The 16,526-nt window shown below is 56.8% G+C and overlaps 1 long non-coding RNA gene across 1 annotated transcript; it reads left to right on the top strand.

The window, feature by feature from the left end:
• The first annotated feature begins 2,155 nt into the window (after positions 1–2,155).
• On the top strand, positions 2,156–16,071 carry LOC142924724 (uncharacterized). The gene is made up of 3 exons (XR_012941793.1): positions 2,156–2,460; positions 7,077–7,221; positions 13,824–16,071. It is a non-coding gene; the product is annotated as an uncharacterized LOC142924724 (long non-coding RNA).
• Positions 16,072–16,526: the final 455 nt, after the last annotated feature.

The following is a 16,526-nucleotide window of genomic DNA, read 5'->3' as shown; positions in this document are numbered from 1 at the left end:
TAGTTGGAGTGAGACCGTGGGAGTTGGAGCAAGATCGTGGTAGTTGGAGTGAGATCGTGGTAGTTGGAGTGAGACCCTGGTAGTTGGATTGAGATCGTGGTAGTTGGAGTGAGATCGTGGTAGTTGGAGTGAGACCCTGGTAGTTATAGTGAGATCGTGGTAGTTGGAACGAGACCCTGGTAGTTGGAGTGAGATCGTGGTAGTTGGAGCAAGATCGTGGTAGTTGGAGTGAGATCGTGGTAGTTGGAGTGAGACCCTGGTAGTTGGAGTGAGACCGTGGTAGTTGGAGTGAGATCGTGGTAGTTGGAGTGAGATCGTGGTAGTTGGAGTGAGATCGTGGTAGTTGGGGTGAGACCCTGGTAGTTGGAGCGAGACCCTGGTAGTTGGAGTGAGATCGTGGTAGTTGGAGTGAGATCGTGGTAGTTGGAGCGAGACCCTGGTAGTTGGAGTGAGATCGTGGTAGTTGGAGCGAGGCCCTGGTAGTTGGAGTGAGATCGTGGTAGTTGGGGTGAGACCCTGGTAGTTGGAGTGAGATCGTGGTAGTTGGAGTGAGATCGTGGTAGTTGGAGCGAGACCCTGGTAGTTGGAGTGAGATCGTGGTAGTTGGAGCGAGACCCTGGTAGTTGGAGTGAGATCGTGGTAGTTGGAGCGAGATCGTGGTAGTTGGAGTGAGATCATGGTAGTTGGAGTGAGATCGTGGTAGTTGGAGCGAGATCGTGGTAGTTGGAGCGAGACCCTGGTAGTTGGAGTGAGATCGTGGTAGTTGGAGCGAGACCCTGGTAGTTGGAGTGAGATTGTGGCGGCAGGAGAAATGAAAGGGGAGACACGGGAGACATTTTTGTATTCAGCGCGGGGGATTACACGGGAGGGGGGGGGGCGCGGCGGCGCGGCGCGGGGGCGCGGGGCACAAAGGCGGCCCGGGCTGGGGAGGGGCGCGTCGCCACGGTAACGCACCTCGGTGTCCATCACCCAGCCAGTGTGAACTTCCTGAAGAGAAGTGCGTGAGGGAGTGGGAGAGAGATGAAGGGGGTGGGGGGGTGAGGATGAGGGGGTGTACGGGGGAGGGGTGGTGTTATGCTGGAGCCGAGGGGGTGTGAAGTTTGCGCGGGTTGCTAGGGAGGGAGAGAGGGAGGGAGGAAGGGGGGGAGAAGGAAGGCTGAGGAAGGGAGGGAGGTAGAGAGGGATAGACGAGGAAGGAAATAAGAAGAAGGTGAGATTAAGGAGTGAGAGAGGAGGACTGGAGAACGAGGAGGAAGGTGGAGGGAGGAAGATGTTGGTGGGATGAGGAGGGAGGAACCATAAGGGAGGCAGGAGGAGAGCTGAGGAGGGAGCGGTGGGTGTATGGAGAGGGGATGTAAGCAGAGGAGGTGGAGCAGAAGTGATGGTTCCGTCGCTCCAAGAGAAGAGGTGCTCCACCTCCACGCTATCGTCCACGCGCCGATCTGGCCGCCTTCAAACTTCACGGGCAGTGGGAGCAGCAACGGAGTGGGGGGTGACGTGCTCCCTTGCAAGGGGACTCGAGACCCCCACGCTCCTGCCAGGACCCCTGGTTCCCTGTGAACCCCGGTTCTGTCAGCGAAGCAGACACCACGCTAAGGAGGAGGAGCAGGCGAGAGAGTCGCGCCGGCCTAGGGAGCCCCCCCCCCCCCGCCATCACACTTCCCCACCCCCCTCCCCCCCAATCCCCATCTGGTAACAATATGGGAGCAATGCTGAGAATTTCCTCCCACAAGCTTCCTGCCTCCTCATCCTCCCAGGCTTTTGATGAGGTCGCGGGTCAGGCCGGGATGGGGCGGGATGGGGAGGCCTGACCCCCGCGTTCCTCTGTGTGGTGGAGGGGGCGCGGGCGAGTTGGGGGGGGGGAAGAGGGGGGGGGGTGCCCCCGTGTTGGTGTCGCCGATGACCACTGGGCCAGGCGGCGCTGAGGTGAGGAATGTCCGAGGGATGTACAGGAGGCAACGGACGGGTCAGACGCACAGTCCGCTTAGCTCCGAGCGATGTCAACACTCGAGCACGTGTACACCTACACACGTGTACATAAGCACGCGTGCACACACACAGGTGTACACACCCGCATAGCCTAACAGACTGTTGGGGCAAGTGCTGTAAGCGAGCACCTATTAAAGCCGGCACGGAACACGAGGGGGTGGGCGGCCAGCACCACCCCCCGCCGCCTTTGTCTCTAGTGGCGATGTTTACACACCGCACCACGTAATCATTTGATGCGGAGTTGACGTAGGGGGGAGGCCCAGATCCGGTTCAGATATTCGCTACAGGTCTTGGTCGAGTTCGTAGCGCAGGCGCGCTAACCACTGCGCCGCCGCTCCTCACCGAACGCACACACTGAGATGTGGCGCGGGAGGTGAGCGAGCAGCCTCGTTGATGATAGCGCTGGGAGTGAAGCCGTGCGGAAGGATTCTCCGTGAGAGCCTCGACCCTGCGGTGCCGGGTGGTCATTTGGTGAGTTGGTGTTTTGGTGAGTTGGTGTTTTGGTGAGTTGGTGTTTTGGTGAGTTGGTGTTTTGGTGAGTTGGTGTTTTGGTGAGTTGGTGTTTTGGTGAGTTAGTGTTTTGGTGAGTTGGTGTTTTGGTGAGTTGGTGTTTTGGTGAGTTAGTGTTTTGGTAAGTTGGTGTTTTGGTGAGTTGGTGTTTTGGTGAGTTGGTGTTTTGGTGAGTTGGTGTTTTGGTGAGTTGGTGTTTTAGTGAGTTAGTGTTTTGGTTTGTTGGTGTTTTGTTGAGTTGGTGTTTTGGTGAGTTAGTGTTTTGGTTTGTTGGTGTTTTGGTGAGTTGGTGTTTTGGTGAGTTAGTGTTTTGGTGAGTTGGTGTTTTGTTGAGTTGGTCTTTTGGTGAGTTGGTGCTGCGCACTGCGGGGTCCCGTCCCCCCTCTCTGCCCGCACAACAACGGCGGACGGGTGGGGGTGGAGGAGACGAGGAGAGGCGAGGACAAGGGAGGAGAGGAGAGATGGGACGAGAGAATGGGAGTTTAGACGAGGAGGGGAGAGATGGGATGAGGAGGAGAATGGATGTGCGGCGTAGTCGCGCTGGGAGGAGGATGGAGGAGGATGGAGAAGGAGGGGGGTGAGGAGGAGGCGCGGGTTGGGGATGGAAGGGGGGGGGTTGTTTTCGGGGATGAGAGGGGAGGGGCGGGCGGGGGCTTACGAGGGGAAGTGGCAGTTTAAGTGGAGCCACTCTGTCTGCCTCCTGTGCCCTGCGGGGTCTGTAACCCCCCCCCTCTCCCCACCCTCTCTCCTCCGCACAAACACTTCCAAAAGTAGCAGCCTCCATCCTGTTGGTCCGTCCGGCCGATGTTTGTTTGGCTTGGCGCGGGCCCCTCGCGAGCGCGCGCGGGGCTCGGAGAGACGAGGTTCCTCTTACTAGAAGCCTCCTTCGCCACCATCTGTCGCCTGCAACGCGGGAACTTTGTCACTCGAAACGGGGTTGCTTTGTCGCCTGGAACGGGAGGGGTCCGGGCACGCAGAGATCACGCGACCCACTGCCCGACCGGATGAGTCGGCATGGCCAGGTGGCTGCTCAGCGGTGGAGCGAGCGGCCCGGAATTGAAAGGTCGCAAGTTCACATCCTGATTAGGGGGGGGGGAGGTTGATTTCGTCCATCATCCCTCCCTCCGGGGTCGACCAACAGTGAGTATCCAATGGGAATACTCGCCCCTGCCATAGGTATGTGGAATTGCCACTAATGGCTCAGAACTATCAACCGGAGATGAGCCCCACTCAATGCTCACTTGAATCGCTCTGGTATTGTTCGTGAGCAGGAATCGAACTTGGGTGCACTCCGCAACCGTCGTCATCACCACAAAGACACACAAAGCTCCCCCGTATACAACGTCCACAAGCTGTTGGGGCAAGTGCTGTTAGCGAGCACCTATGAAGGGCGGCACGGCCCACGAGGGAGTACGTGGCCAGCACTACGCCCGGTCGCCTTTGTCTCCCTATTGGCGATGTTAACACCGCACCAGGTACTCATTTGAGTCTGAATCGACCTAGGGGAGGCCCAGGACCGATTAAAATAATCGTCAGTGGTGTTGACCGTGAGCGGGGAATCGAACTCAGGTCGCCGGGTTTCTAGCGCAGCGCCCTAACCTCGTCATAACCGCCACCACCACCATCAGCAGCAGCATCGCCATCATCCGACCCCTTGTTGTTTGTCTTCCACCGTGTCCCGAGCGCGGAGCGGGGACATCGCCACGTCTCACCAACACTTCAAAGCGCCGCCACCGCCGCGCAGGGTGTGTGTGCGCGCCGTGTGTGTGAGATTGCGAGATAGTGTGATTGTGTGCGCTCGTGATAGTGTGTCTGTGCGAGATAGAGTGATTGTGTTGCCCGAGACGGTGCAATCGTAGCACATCTCTGATTATGTCTGCGCAATTGTTGCATGATTACGTGATTACGTGAGTGTGTGTGGGGGAAGCGGTAGTGTCGTGGTTAGTGCGCTGCTGCGCTACGAGCCCGGTGAATCGAGTTCGCACCTCCGTCCACGGCCAACATCAGTGGTATCTTCTGTGGGTCGACTCGTCCCCAAATGCACACCTCCGTAGAGTGTTTAACACAGGACGCCCTTAACGCGTGCTCGCTAACAGCACTTGCCCCAACTCTCTACGCAGGCGAGTAGCAAGGGGCGCTCCGTGTCAATTCACTGCCGGCATGAGAATTCGTGAGAGGTCAAAGGTCGCGCGGGGTGAGTCTTCGTATCACAGCGCACCTTGTCCCAGGGACTTGCAGCTCGTGTTCTGATGTTATCGGCCTCCTCTCCACTTCTCTTTTGCTTCCAGCCAAATCAGTGGCAACAGCGCTCCGCGGTGACACCATGCACCGTGACACCCCACATTGCACCTTGACACCCCACATTGCACCTTGACACCCCACAATGCACCTTGACACCCCACATTGCACCTTGACACCCCACATTGCACCTTGACACCCCACAATGCACCTTGACACCCCACATTGCACCTTGACAACCTTGACACCCCACAATGCACCTTGACACCCCACAATGCACCTTGACACCCCACAATGCACCTTGATACCCCACAATGCACCTTGACACCCCACAATGCACCTTGACACCCCACAATGCACCTTGACACCCCACAATGCACCTTGACAGCCTACAATGCACCTTGACACCCCACAATGCACCTTGACACCCCACAATGCACCTTGACACCCCACAATGCACCTTGACACCCCACAATGCACCTTGACACCCCACATTGCACCTTGACACCCCACAATGCACCTTGACACCCCACAATACACCTTGACACCCCACAATGCACCTTGACACCCCACAATGCACCTTGACACCCCACAATGCACCTTGACACCCCACAATGCACCGTGACACCCCACAATGCACCTTGACAACCCACAATGCACCTTGACACCCCACATTGCACCTTGACACCCCACATTGCACCTTGACACCCCACATTGCACCTTGACACCCCACATTGCACCTTGACACCCCACATTGCACCTTGACACCCCACATTGCACCTTGACACCCCACATTGCACCTTGACACCCCACATTGCACCTTGACACCCCACATTGCACCTTGACACCCCACATTGCACCTTGACACCCCACATTGCACCTTGACACCCCACATTGCACCTTGACACCCCACATTGCACCTTGACACCCCACATTGCACCTTGACACCCCACATTGCACCTTGACACCCCACATTGCACCTTGACACCCCACATTGCACCTTGACACCCCACATTGCACCTTGTCCGTACCGCGTCCAGCTCCTCCCAGCTGGTACCCTGCCACGCAGTGTGACTCCCCGCTGCTGCCCTGCCACACGCGCTCGCATTCTATCGGGCATCTTGCCACGCATCCACATTTGCATTTCCAGCAACTATCGCCCCCTACTGGCGGACTAATGCCCCAGATCACTTTCAAATGAAACTATATCCCGATCTCTTGATTTCTGAACGGGTTCAACAAAATCAACCTGAACTTGAAACTTGACAGACACCCTGCCCCGATTCCCGGCCATTCCATCCGACACAATGCCACACACCCTGCCACCCCGCCTGCCACCTTACACCCGTACACCACCCCGACACGCTGCCTTTGCGTGCGCCACACCCCCGAGTTGGAGATCTGGGCAGGACCGCGGCCCCCTTCCTCCCCTCCTCGCCCCCGTGCTCGCTCCCTTGATGAGTGAGTGAAATGTTCTGAGGGTTGCTAATCAAACGTGTCCGTGCGTCAGAGGGAGCGGTGGGAGAGATAAGCCTGTGAAGGGGAGCGGCTGCCGATCAGCGCGGCTCGGGTGATTTGTGCTCGCGGCTGCCGATCAGCACTGAGCAGGGCACGGGGCGAGGTCGCGGGCGTGTAAACAGCGTGGCTATGCGTGCTATTACGTGTGAGTGTGTGTGTGTGAATGGTGTGTTTATGTGTGAGTGGGTGGTAGTGTATTGCGGTTGTGGGGAGCGGTAGTGCAGCGGTTAACACGCTGCGCTAAGAACCCGGCGACCCGAGTTCGATTCATCAACACGACCAATAACAGGGGTAATTATTTGAACTGGTCCTGGGGCCTCCCCCAGGTCGACTCAGCTTCACATGAGTACCTGGTGCAGCTTGTAAACATCAGCCCTGGGGAGACAAAGGCGGCCGGGCGTGGTGCTGACCACCCACCCCTCGTGTGTGGGTGGTCAGCGCCACATTGTGATAAGGCTATACGGTGGATCTTTGTTTTGTTGTGAGTGCATGTGAATGCATCATTCCAAATGTCTTTTCCTCCAGATAAAACAAAATGTACACGTCCCATCAGCCAAACGGCCTTCCTTCTGGGAGCGTATGTTAGCAGCATTGGTCCAGTACAATCAAATACTAGACCTGTTTCGACATTCATAATTCCCATCAGCTGTCAGCCTTGCTTGAACCAATGATAGTGAGCTGCCACGGCCATGTGGCTGATGGGATGTGTAAAATATATATTTTTTAAATGTACGTGGACAGACAAATTGTCAGCTTGTTTGTTGTGTTATATTCTCCACAAGGACGCTTAATGATAATATTGTTGTTCTGTCCTTGTGTAGATGGCAGCAGCAGCGATGTGGTTCAGGAGCGAGACGCCAGTGTCGAGGTCTGCTGCTGGCCACGACGAGAGGGCTTCAGCAGAGAGAGAGAGCGTTGGTGTCGTGTCGCTGCTCTTCCTCCTCTGTTGAAGGAGCGCAATCCACAGTGGGTTAACTGTGCGGTCCATAGTTTGGTTTGCATGGCCACAATCGCACGACCCTGGCTCGTTTCTTGAGTTTCAATGTTCATGAAGGTGGCGTGCGCATCGGCCTGGCGATGTTCTGACGCGTTTGCTGGTCACGCCGTGGTCTGTGTTTGTCTCGAGTCGCGCCGTGCACCCTGCAGTACCCACGGGTTCGCCACCGTTGAGTCGCAAATTCGCTCGAACAAGGAGGCCACGACTTAAACGAGGCGACAGCCCATGACAACACAGAGATGAGTGCAGAACTCATGCGTTCAGCTCTTTTGAGATGGTGGTCTGGACAAGGTTGAAAGCGTTCGTACAAGCAATGCTGCACACATCTGTGTGTGTGTGGTGTTCAATCTGTTTGGTGGGGTAGCGGTTAGCACACTGCGCGGGACGGGACGCGACCAGGCAGGGAGAGACAAAACGATCCAATGAAGCAATTGCAGGGCCCGCGCCTTCACCTCGACACCACCTCCGTTTGTGACCCTCGCACGCGTGGAGTGGCGAGCAGGGAGGAGAGTCGGCGTGGCGAGGCGCAGGCCAACAAGGGCGCTGTTTGTTGTGAGCGCCGCGCTCCGCGTTATCCCGCGAAGCATCTCACCGACCCCATTGTCGGGAACAGCCCGTGGTATTATCTCGGCTCCTTCCTGCTCCTTATTTGAGCGTGCCCCCCCCCTCCACCACACAGGTCCCCCCCACCCACCCAACATCCCCCCGCACCCGCTTCCCGCCCGCTATCATTAGCGCTGATTAAACAGAGAGAGGAAACGCAGGAGGATTTTTCGTCCTCATTTTACAAAGAAATTGCTTCCGCCCGCCTTTGATGCTCCCTGGGGTTCATAATGGCACCCACTTGCGCGGCGAGCTCACGGGAGTCGGTCATCCTCCTCCAGCCCCTGCCACGGAACGGATTGTCTGGGTTCGAGTCCCGTACCAGGGCCGCTATCGCTCATTATTGGGATGAGGGGGGGGGGGGCAGGTACATCGCGGTTCCACATCTTTCGGAGTGGGAGCGGTGGGGGAGTGGTTAGCGCACCCCGCTATTAACTCTGTTACCTGGATATGCAATGATAGCAGTCGATACTCACCCCGCACTCGTCATCCCACCGCACTCATCGTCGCGGCTGTTGTTGCTCTCGCGAGAGACGCGGCTTCCGCTCCTTGTAATGACAGCCGCAGTAAACAGAGTTGCGTGAGTGAGTGGTGGTGGGCACGCAGCCCGCGGGCCTCGTCTGTGTGTCGCCACGGCGTGCCCTGCGCTGCGTTCTCGAAGTTCCACCGCTGCCTGAATGGGACGGTCACGGTTTCTCAACTCTCTCTGAGTTTATGACCGAAACAACAATAATCTGGCCGCACGTTTAGCTTGTTTAAGCTGGTGGTCTAGACAAGGCTAGGGGAGCATTGTGCATCTCACGTGGTATTCACGTGAGATGCATCGCAAGGCATGTGGATGGGAGTGGTGCCTTCCAACTGCTTGAGAGCTGTCCCTCAATGTGAAGGCATTTTTTATTTCATACAAATCCCATCAGCCACACGGCCGACGGGATTGCATAACTTCACCTGCATTGGCTCAACGCAAGGACAACTCTGGACCGGTTTTGACGTTCAGTGTCATCAGGATGGCGACCGCCTTGCGTAAAACAGGTGTTATAGGCTGCTGCGGAGGGCAGAGCAGCACATTTGTACCGGCTTTACCAGCGTGGTGAAGTATGGTCGAAAGAACGCCCCCCCCCCCCCCCCCACTACCTGCAGGGCGCGGGGAGCCCCTTGCTTGTCCCTGGTGACTTGATGCCGCGTGTCAACCCACAGGAGCCTTACCGAGTCTCAAGACTCTTCTTAAAGTGATCGCAGTAGGGGCCTATGTTGTTGCTGCTGCTATGTGTGATCCCAACTGAGTAATTTGCAGGTGACTTTTCCGCATTGGGATGTTTGACCGATACGAGTTACAATGTGAGTGTGGGTTTAGCTATGGGAGGACACGGAGGAAGCCCGTGCAGAACACAGGGGGAGAGAACACATAAACCCCGCACAGAAACCCCGCACAGAAACCCCGCACAGAAACCCCGCACAGAAACCCCGCACAGAAACCCCGCACAGATACCCCGCACAGAAACCCCGCACAGAAACCCCGCACAGAAACCCCGCACAGAAACCCCGCACAGAAACCCCGCACAGAAACCCCGCACAGAAACCCCGCACAGAAACCCCGCACAGAAACCCCGCACAGAAACCCCGCACAGAAACCCCGCACAGAAAGGCGCCCCGAGTCGGGAATCGAACCCAGGTTTTGTTTAAGCTGTGACGCACTGCGCATCCACCCTGATGGAGAAACCTTCCTTATTTAGCCCATGCCGCAGTGAGAAGTGGAGATGGGGGGAGGCTCTATCGGGAACAATGCCGCCCGTGTGGAGGGATTTGTTTGCCGCTGTTCGCTGCCGGGCGCGCGCCTTCGCGCTCCACGCGGCCCTCGCGCGCGCTGCGGCTGCTGCGGCTGCTCGGCTCGGACATTAACCCGGAATGCTGTTTGCTTAGCGCCGGTGCCAGGTTTAATGTCCGGATTACAGGAGGATCATAAGGTTTTTACGGGGAAGCAAAACACGGTAATTACTGCCTCGGCTCCTCCATCTGGAGCCCAGACTCCGGGACCCCCCCCCCCCCCTAAAAAAAAACCCAACTCCCCCCCCACCTTATTCTGACCCCCACCCTATTCTGACCCGCACCCCCCGCGGCGCCGGCCTCTCTCGAATGCCCGTGCCCCGCCCCTCAATCCGCTCCCCCATCACTTAACCCCTCGACATCCCCCCCAACTCCCCCGGCATTCGCTCCCCCCGAGTTCCCCCCCCCCCCCGACATCTCCCAATCTCTCAGCACGCGATCCCCGAGCGCCAGGGCGACTCGCCACGTACCGGCAGCACCTGCATGGCTGTGCTCGTGTAAGGCTAAAGGCGCGTTTCTGCAATTGTTCGCTCACGCCACTGCTGGCGGAGGGGACCTCCAATAGAGCAGACTCAAGCACCTCTTCCACGTTGGTGAGCAGACGTGTTGAAAGAGGTGGGGACACCCAGACTTGACCCCACCAGCACACGCGACCTGCCAGTCATCGACGAACTGTGGAGCAATGGACAGAGGCGCTGGAAATGGGCGAGATTCTAAAATATTCCACAGTTCTTTCAAATGCCGCACCGGGAGATGGAGTCGAACCGGTGACTCTGGATGGCGAGTCCTGTGCGCTAACCATTTCATCATCGTCGGCCATGACCAATCCACTGCTGGATGAAGGCCTCCTCCCCACGATCGTGCGATGTGATACTCCATCTCCTAGCAGCAGAGCATGAACTGATTTCGTCGCTCCATCTCCCAGATAATCGAATCCCGGAGACGTACCACTCACTGCTTGCCACGCATACTGTCGTGAGTAGCCGTGTCCTCGCTCACCGTGCCAAGCGATGACCATGGTAAATAGAAACCCCTCCTTCAATCCACTGCTGGATGAAGGCTCCGCCTCTCCCCACCGCGTCGCTCACGAGGGTTGTTGACCGATACTTCACCACACCTTGCCACGATTTTCAACGCGCGCTGGTGCAGGGAGGACACGGGGGCCAGGACCGGTCCAGATGATCAACGCGCCGCTGATAATTGGCCGTGGTCGAGGAATCAACTTGGCGGTATCCGGGTTCATTACGCAGTGCGGAATCCCCTGCACCACCGCTCCCCCCTCCCCTATTATAATTCTTTAACTGTGTTTAAGCGCGATGGTTGTTAAAATCCGCTCTTTACATAACCGGTTACTGAATGGAAAAAACGGGTAAAAACCGGTTACCTGTTTGCCTCACACATCGACAAGTCTCCAGCAACAAAGGGTCACCTTCTACCCTTGTTTAACTGCGAGACGGAGGTGGAAGGTCGACTCAGCCTCAAATGAATACCCGGTGCGGTGTGCCAACATCGCCACTCAGGAGACGAAGTCGGCCGGGCGTAGTGCTGGCCACCCACCCCTTCGTGTGCAGTGCCGGCCTTAATATGTGATCGCTAACAGCACTTGCCCCAACAGTCTGTCAAGGCGACAAGGGGGGTATTTTGGAGGGATCGGCAGCACACGAGGCTCGCCAGCCAGAGAGCGCAGGTTCGAGTCCATCTCCAGGCGGGGCAGGGGAAACAATGGGGCGAGTTTCTCAATGTCAGTGAATCACGTGCCAGTGCTGCTGCTGTGTCGGCAGTGGTGCACAGACACAACCAACAACAATCAATACACGTCAACGATACTGCTATTAAGAAGATTCGTTGCCCGAAACGTCGCCAATGAAATATATTTCATGGTCACGATACTGTTGACGAGTCTGTTAAGTTCAGCAGCATAAGTGGATGCACCAGAGTTTAGTCCGTGAGGGGCAGGTCGCGTGTGGTGGTGTAGAGTGTGGGCACTTCCACGTCTTCTTCCAAGACCTCTGGCCAGCGGGGAAAAGTAGGCCAAGTACCATCATCGAGAAGTTCTCTAGAGGAGCGTCTTGCGCGACACCCGGATCCCGGCACAGGAGCCCCCCCCCCCTCCTCCCCCGAGACTGCACCTGCCACTGAATGGGTCACTCACCAAGGTCCCCCGAGGCTGTGTAGCGGGGTAAGGGTCGTGACCCCGTGTGCCGCGGCGCCGTGACTCCGTGACCATATGATAAGTCGTGACCGCTGTGAGCCATGACTATGAATGTTGACCCTGTGAGCCGTGACCTCTGTGAGCCGTGACTATGAATCTTGACCCTGTAAGCCGTGGCTCTAAGAACCTTGACGCAGTGACCCCGTGACCCAGTGAGTAGTGTTCACTGCGTGACCCGGACGAAGGATGAGCCGGGTGGCTCGAGATGGGAGGGGTGGGGGGGTGGCAGGGCAGGGGGGGGGGGGCTCCAGTGTCCCCGGGACCCCGCGGTGATTACAGCCGGGGCCCTGCAGCCTTTAAAGCAATTAGGGCAGGAAGTAGCGAGCGGTGGATAACGGGGCACATCCTGGCAGCTGCGTCCAGTCATCAAAGCGCGCCGCCTCCTCCTGCTGCTGCCGCACGGACCCTCACTGAGGGCGATTTCCCTCTTGCTTTCGCGCGCTCTCTCCCCTCTCTCCACTCTCAATTCATCCACTCTCAATCTCTTTCACGCATTCTCAATATCGAGCTTTCTTCAGCTCTCTCTCTGTCGCGCTCCCTCGTACTCGCCATCACTCTAGGAGGCTCTCGCCCGGTCTCTCGCTCTTTCTGCACTCTCCCACTAACTCATTCTCCTCCCTGTCTCTCTCTCTCCTCTCTCGCTCTCTTTTTCTGTCTCCCGCGCTCTCTCCCGATAACCACACGCACGCGCACACGTGTGCGCAAATGGACAACATGTGCGCGCGACCTCGCGAGTGTTTACGCGCGCACCACTCGGTCCGTTCCCCACAAAGACAAAGATCCCCCGTATAACCTTAATAGACTGTTGGGGCAAGTGCTGTTAACGAGCATCTATGAAAGCGGGCGCGGCGCACGAATGGGTGGGTGGCCAGCACCACGCCTAGTCGCCTTTGTTTCCCTAGTAGCGATATTTACACACCGCACTAGGTGCTCATTTGAGGCTGAGTCGACATAGAAAAGGCCCGGGACCGGATAAAATAATCCTCACTGGTGTTGGCCGTGTATGTGGAGCGGTGAGGCAGTGGTTCACGCACTGCGCTATAAACCCGGTGACTCGAGTTCGCTTCCTCGATCTTCTCTAGGTTGACTCAGCTATAAATGAGACTTGGTGCGGTATGTAAACATCAGCACTAGGGAGACAAAGGTCTTCATCGGTGCTCGCTTACAGCGCCTGTGAAGGCTATATGGGGATTCTTTGTATGTATGTGTATATATGCAAACAGACGAAGATAACGAGGTCATACACCTGAACGTGTGCTTCCTAGTCCAACAGGAGTTTTCACGTATTCATAACATCATCAGTCATGCTCAATCCACTGCTGTAGGCTCCACCTCGCAAAGCAGTCCTGCGATGTAACTATTCACTCGTCACCTGGGCTTGTTTAATCGCTCCGTCTCCCCCTCCTCGGTGGGACGTCCTCTCGGACGCGTTCCCTGCCTTGGCTGCCGCTCCGTCATCATCCTTGACCATCGTCCCTCCTGTCCGTGACGCGTCCTGCCCAAGCCCCACTCACTTCGCTTCGCGCGATGCCATCCCGCGCGATGCCATCTCGCGCGATGCCATCCCGCGCGATGCCATCCCGCGCGATGCCATCCCGCGCGATGCCATCCCGCGCGATGCCATCCCGCGCGATGCCATCCCGCGCGATGCCATCCCGCGCGATGCCATCCCGCGCGATGCCATCCCACGCGATGCCATCCCACGCGATGCCATCCCACGTGTCTTCTCTCGTCCACCCGTTCCCCTTCCTGTCTATCATTATAATTCCATGCACGCTTCACTCCAGGCTTCTTCGCGCATTTTTCAGTGTTTGTTCCATATTATTCGTAAAATGACCACGTGTTTTAGAACGACCACGTGTCGCAGCGGGGAGTAACACGCGATGATTGAAAACTTACATATTTCGGCCACCGTGTCTGCATTGATTTCAGTTTCAGGTTCAGCTTCAAGGAAGCTCCCCACCACCCGGATCTCCTCTACATTCCATTTCGTTTATCTCGGGGCCGTAAGCAAGCCTGGACTCTGCTGATGAGACACTGTGGGTCGAAACCGGTCCACAGTTTACTTGCATTAAACCAATGCGGCTTTAATTAGGCATTCGCAGGAGAAAGATCGTGTGGCTGAGAGGATGTGTAAAGAAGATATGGGGAGGACGCGGATTATTATTTTGTGAAGAATGACATACAACTTGCTGATCCGCCCGAATTGGATATCTGTGAGAAAAGAGCTTCATAGCTCATCGGATTCCTCGAGTCTAAATAAAGATTGTGATTCTGATGAGTAACAGGGCTCGACCAGGGCTCAGGGACATCGCGATATTGGCTTCTCCCGGGTGCCATCGCTCATTGCCCTCTCGGTGACCCCGGCTGCGGCGGAGCACGTGGGCGCGCGAGGCAGACGGACATTCCTACTTCCTCTGGTATTTACGGCCCCGTGTTAGGCGTACCCCCCCCCCCCACCATTATAATATATTATCAGCCCCCCCCTAATCACCCCCCTCCCTCATCACCCCCCTCTGATACCCACACACCCCCAGACCACACTCATAAAGCACCGTGCAGCTCCACGAATTACGGGATGACTTTGTGCGGGAGATGTGTTTGCTGATGAGACGGGGGTGACGGGGGCGGGGGACTCAGCGCACCAGTCTGAGAACCGAGATCTCACCACCACCAGCACCACCACCAACTACTCTCGCGATCATTAGCAGTGCGCGGCCGCAGTCGGTGTTATCATTCAGAGGCGGTGCGCAGGATGGGACACGCGCGCTGCGCACACGGACGCACGGAGGAAGAGGTGCCCCGTGTAGCCTACACGGATTCTTGGGGCTGTGCTGTGATCAACGAGAACCTATTACATCTATGAATGTGGCGTGGGCAGAACGCCGAGCGGCCTTTGTCTCCCCAGTGCACGCACGCGCGTACACACGCGTGCGTTGTGGAACGCACACTTGCAAACACAATGTCCACTCGCCTGCAAAGACGAAGATTGCTGCAGGAGGCCAGCACTGACAAACACTGACAAAGACAAGGATCCCCCGTATAGCCGTAACAGACTGTTGGGACAAGTGCTGTTAGCGAGCACCTATGAAGGCTGGCACGCCACAGCAGGCCAGCACTGACAAACACTGACATACACGTTGACACACACTGACACACACGCTGACACACACTGACAGACACTGACACACACGCTGACATACACTGACAGACACTGACACACACGCTGACACACACTGACAGACACTGACACACACGCTGACATACACTGACAGACACTGACACACACGCTGACACACACGCTGACACACACTGACACACGCTGACACACACGCTGACACACACGCTGACAGACACTGACACACACGCTGACACACACTGACAGACACTGACACACACGCTGACATACACTGACAGACACTGACACACACGCTGACACACACTGACAGACACTGACAGACATGAGTACACAGCGCTCCAAGTGTACTGTATCCCAAAGCACACACAGAGACCACACACACACACTGACCAAACAGACAAAGATCCCCCGTAAAGCATTTAACAGGCTGTTGAGGCAAGTTCTGTTAGCGAGCACTTATGAAGGCCTAGGTGGTGGGTGGCCAGAACCACGCCCGGCCACCTTTGTCTTTCCATCGCGCCACGACTCCCCACTACACCCACACACACACAAAACACCACAACAGCCACTGTTCGCCAGGAAGTAACGGTGACGTCTCCACAGCGCTTGTGCCAAGCTAGGTGCGCATTGATTCCACATGGATTAAACGCGTTCATGCAATTTCATTTCAAGCAGAACCAGGACCCACGTCTAACCGAGAGGATCCTTGCCTATAGCATCTGGCAGTTCACCAAAATCGCTTCAAGCGAGCCTGAATTTGCTAATGAGACACCGAATGTTGAAACCGGTTCAAAGTTGTATTGGTGCTGAAATCGTGCACTCCCATAAGGAAGCCATATAGCTGATGGGACGTGTCAAAATAGTTAAATACTATTTTTTATGTTGATGGGACAGATATGGGAAGGAGGCGAATTGCCCGATTATTTATCCAAAGCAGAGATGGGAGGAACCACGTGGATATGGATTCCGAAAGGTTTGGTTGAGAGGGAGGGAGAGAGTGGGGGGGGGGGGGTACGGGGAGAGGCCGAAGGGGGAGGTTCGACCCACGGCTCCCCCTAGCCCGTAACCCCCCGGCTTGTAAATGAGTCTGGCAGTGTAAAGAGCGATTCATCTCAGGTCCTTTCCGTCTAATTGCTTACATCTGTGCCAGGCCCCACCACGTGCTGGGCGAACAATGCCCGCACAGAGATGGATGTGAGGCTGCCCCGGGGGAGCGGGGGAGGGGCCGCGGAGATGGGACCAAGCCTCTCGGAACAAAGTGGTTTTATAGTCGCGAGTTCCGGTGACCCGCCGGGGCGCCGAGAGACCGGCGGCACACTGCCGGGTGTCGAGTGTGGAGTGCGAGGGGTGTGCGGTGCGGGGTGTGCAGTGCGGGGCGTGGAGTGCAGTGTGCAGGCTACAAGGCGCCTCCCATACAGCACCCTGCATAGCGGAACGTAGAGCGTAGAGAAGAGCGCCCTGCATTGCGCCCTGCCAACCCTTGCACCAGTCTCCCA

The sequence above is a fragment of the Petromyzon marinus genome, chromosome 16, assembly GCF_048934315.1.
Source record: "Petromyzon marinus isolate PM22_M1 ecotype Great Lakes invasive population chromosome 16, UKy_Petmar_22M1.pri1.0, whole genome shotgun sequence".
Lineage (NCBI taxonomy): Eukaryota > Metazoa > Chordata > Hyperoartia > Petromyzontiformes > Petromyzontidae > Petromyzon > Petromyzon marinus.
This window is presented reverse-complemented; position numbering and strand designations above follow the sequence as displayed.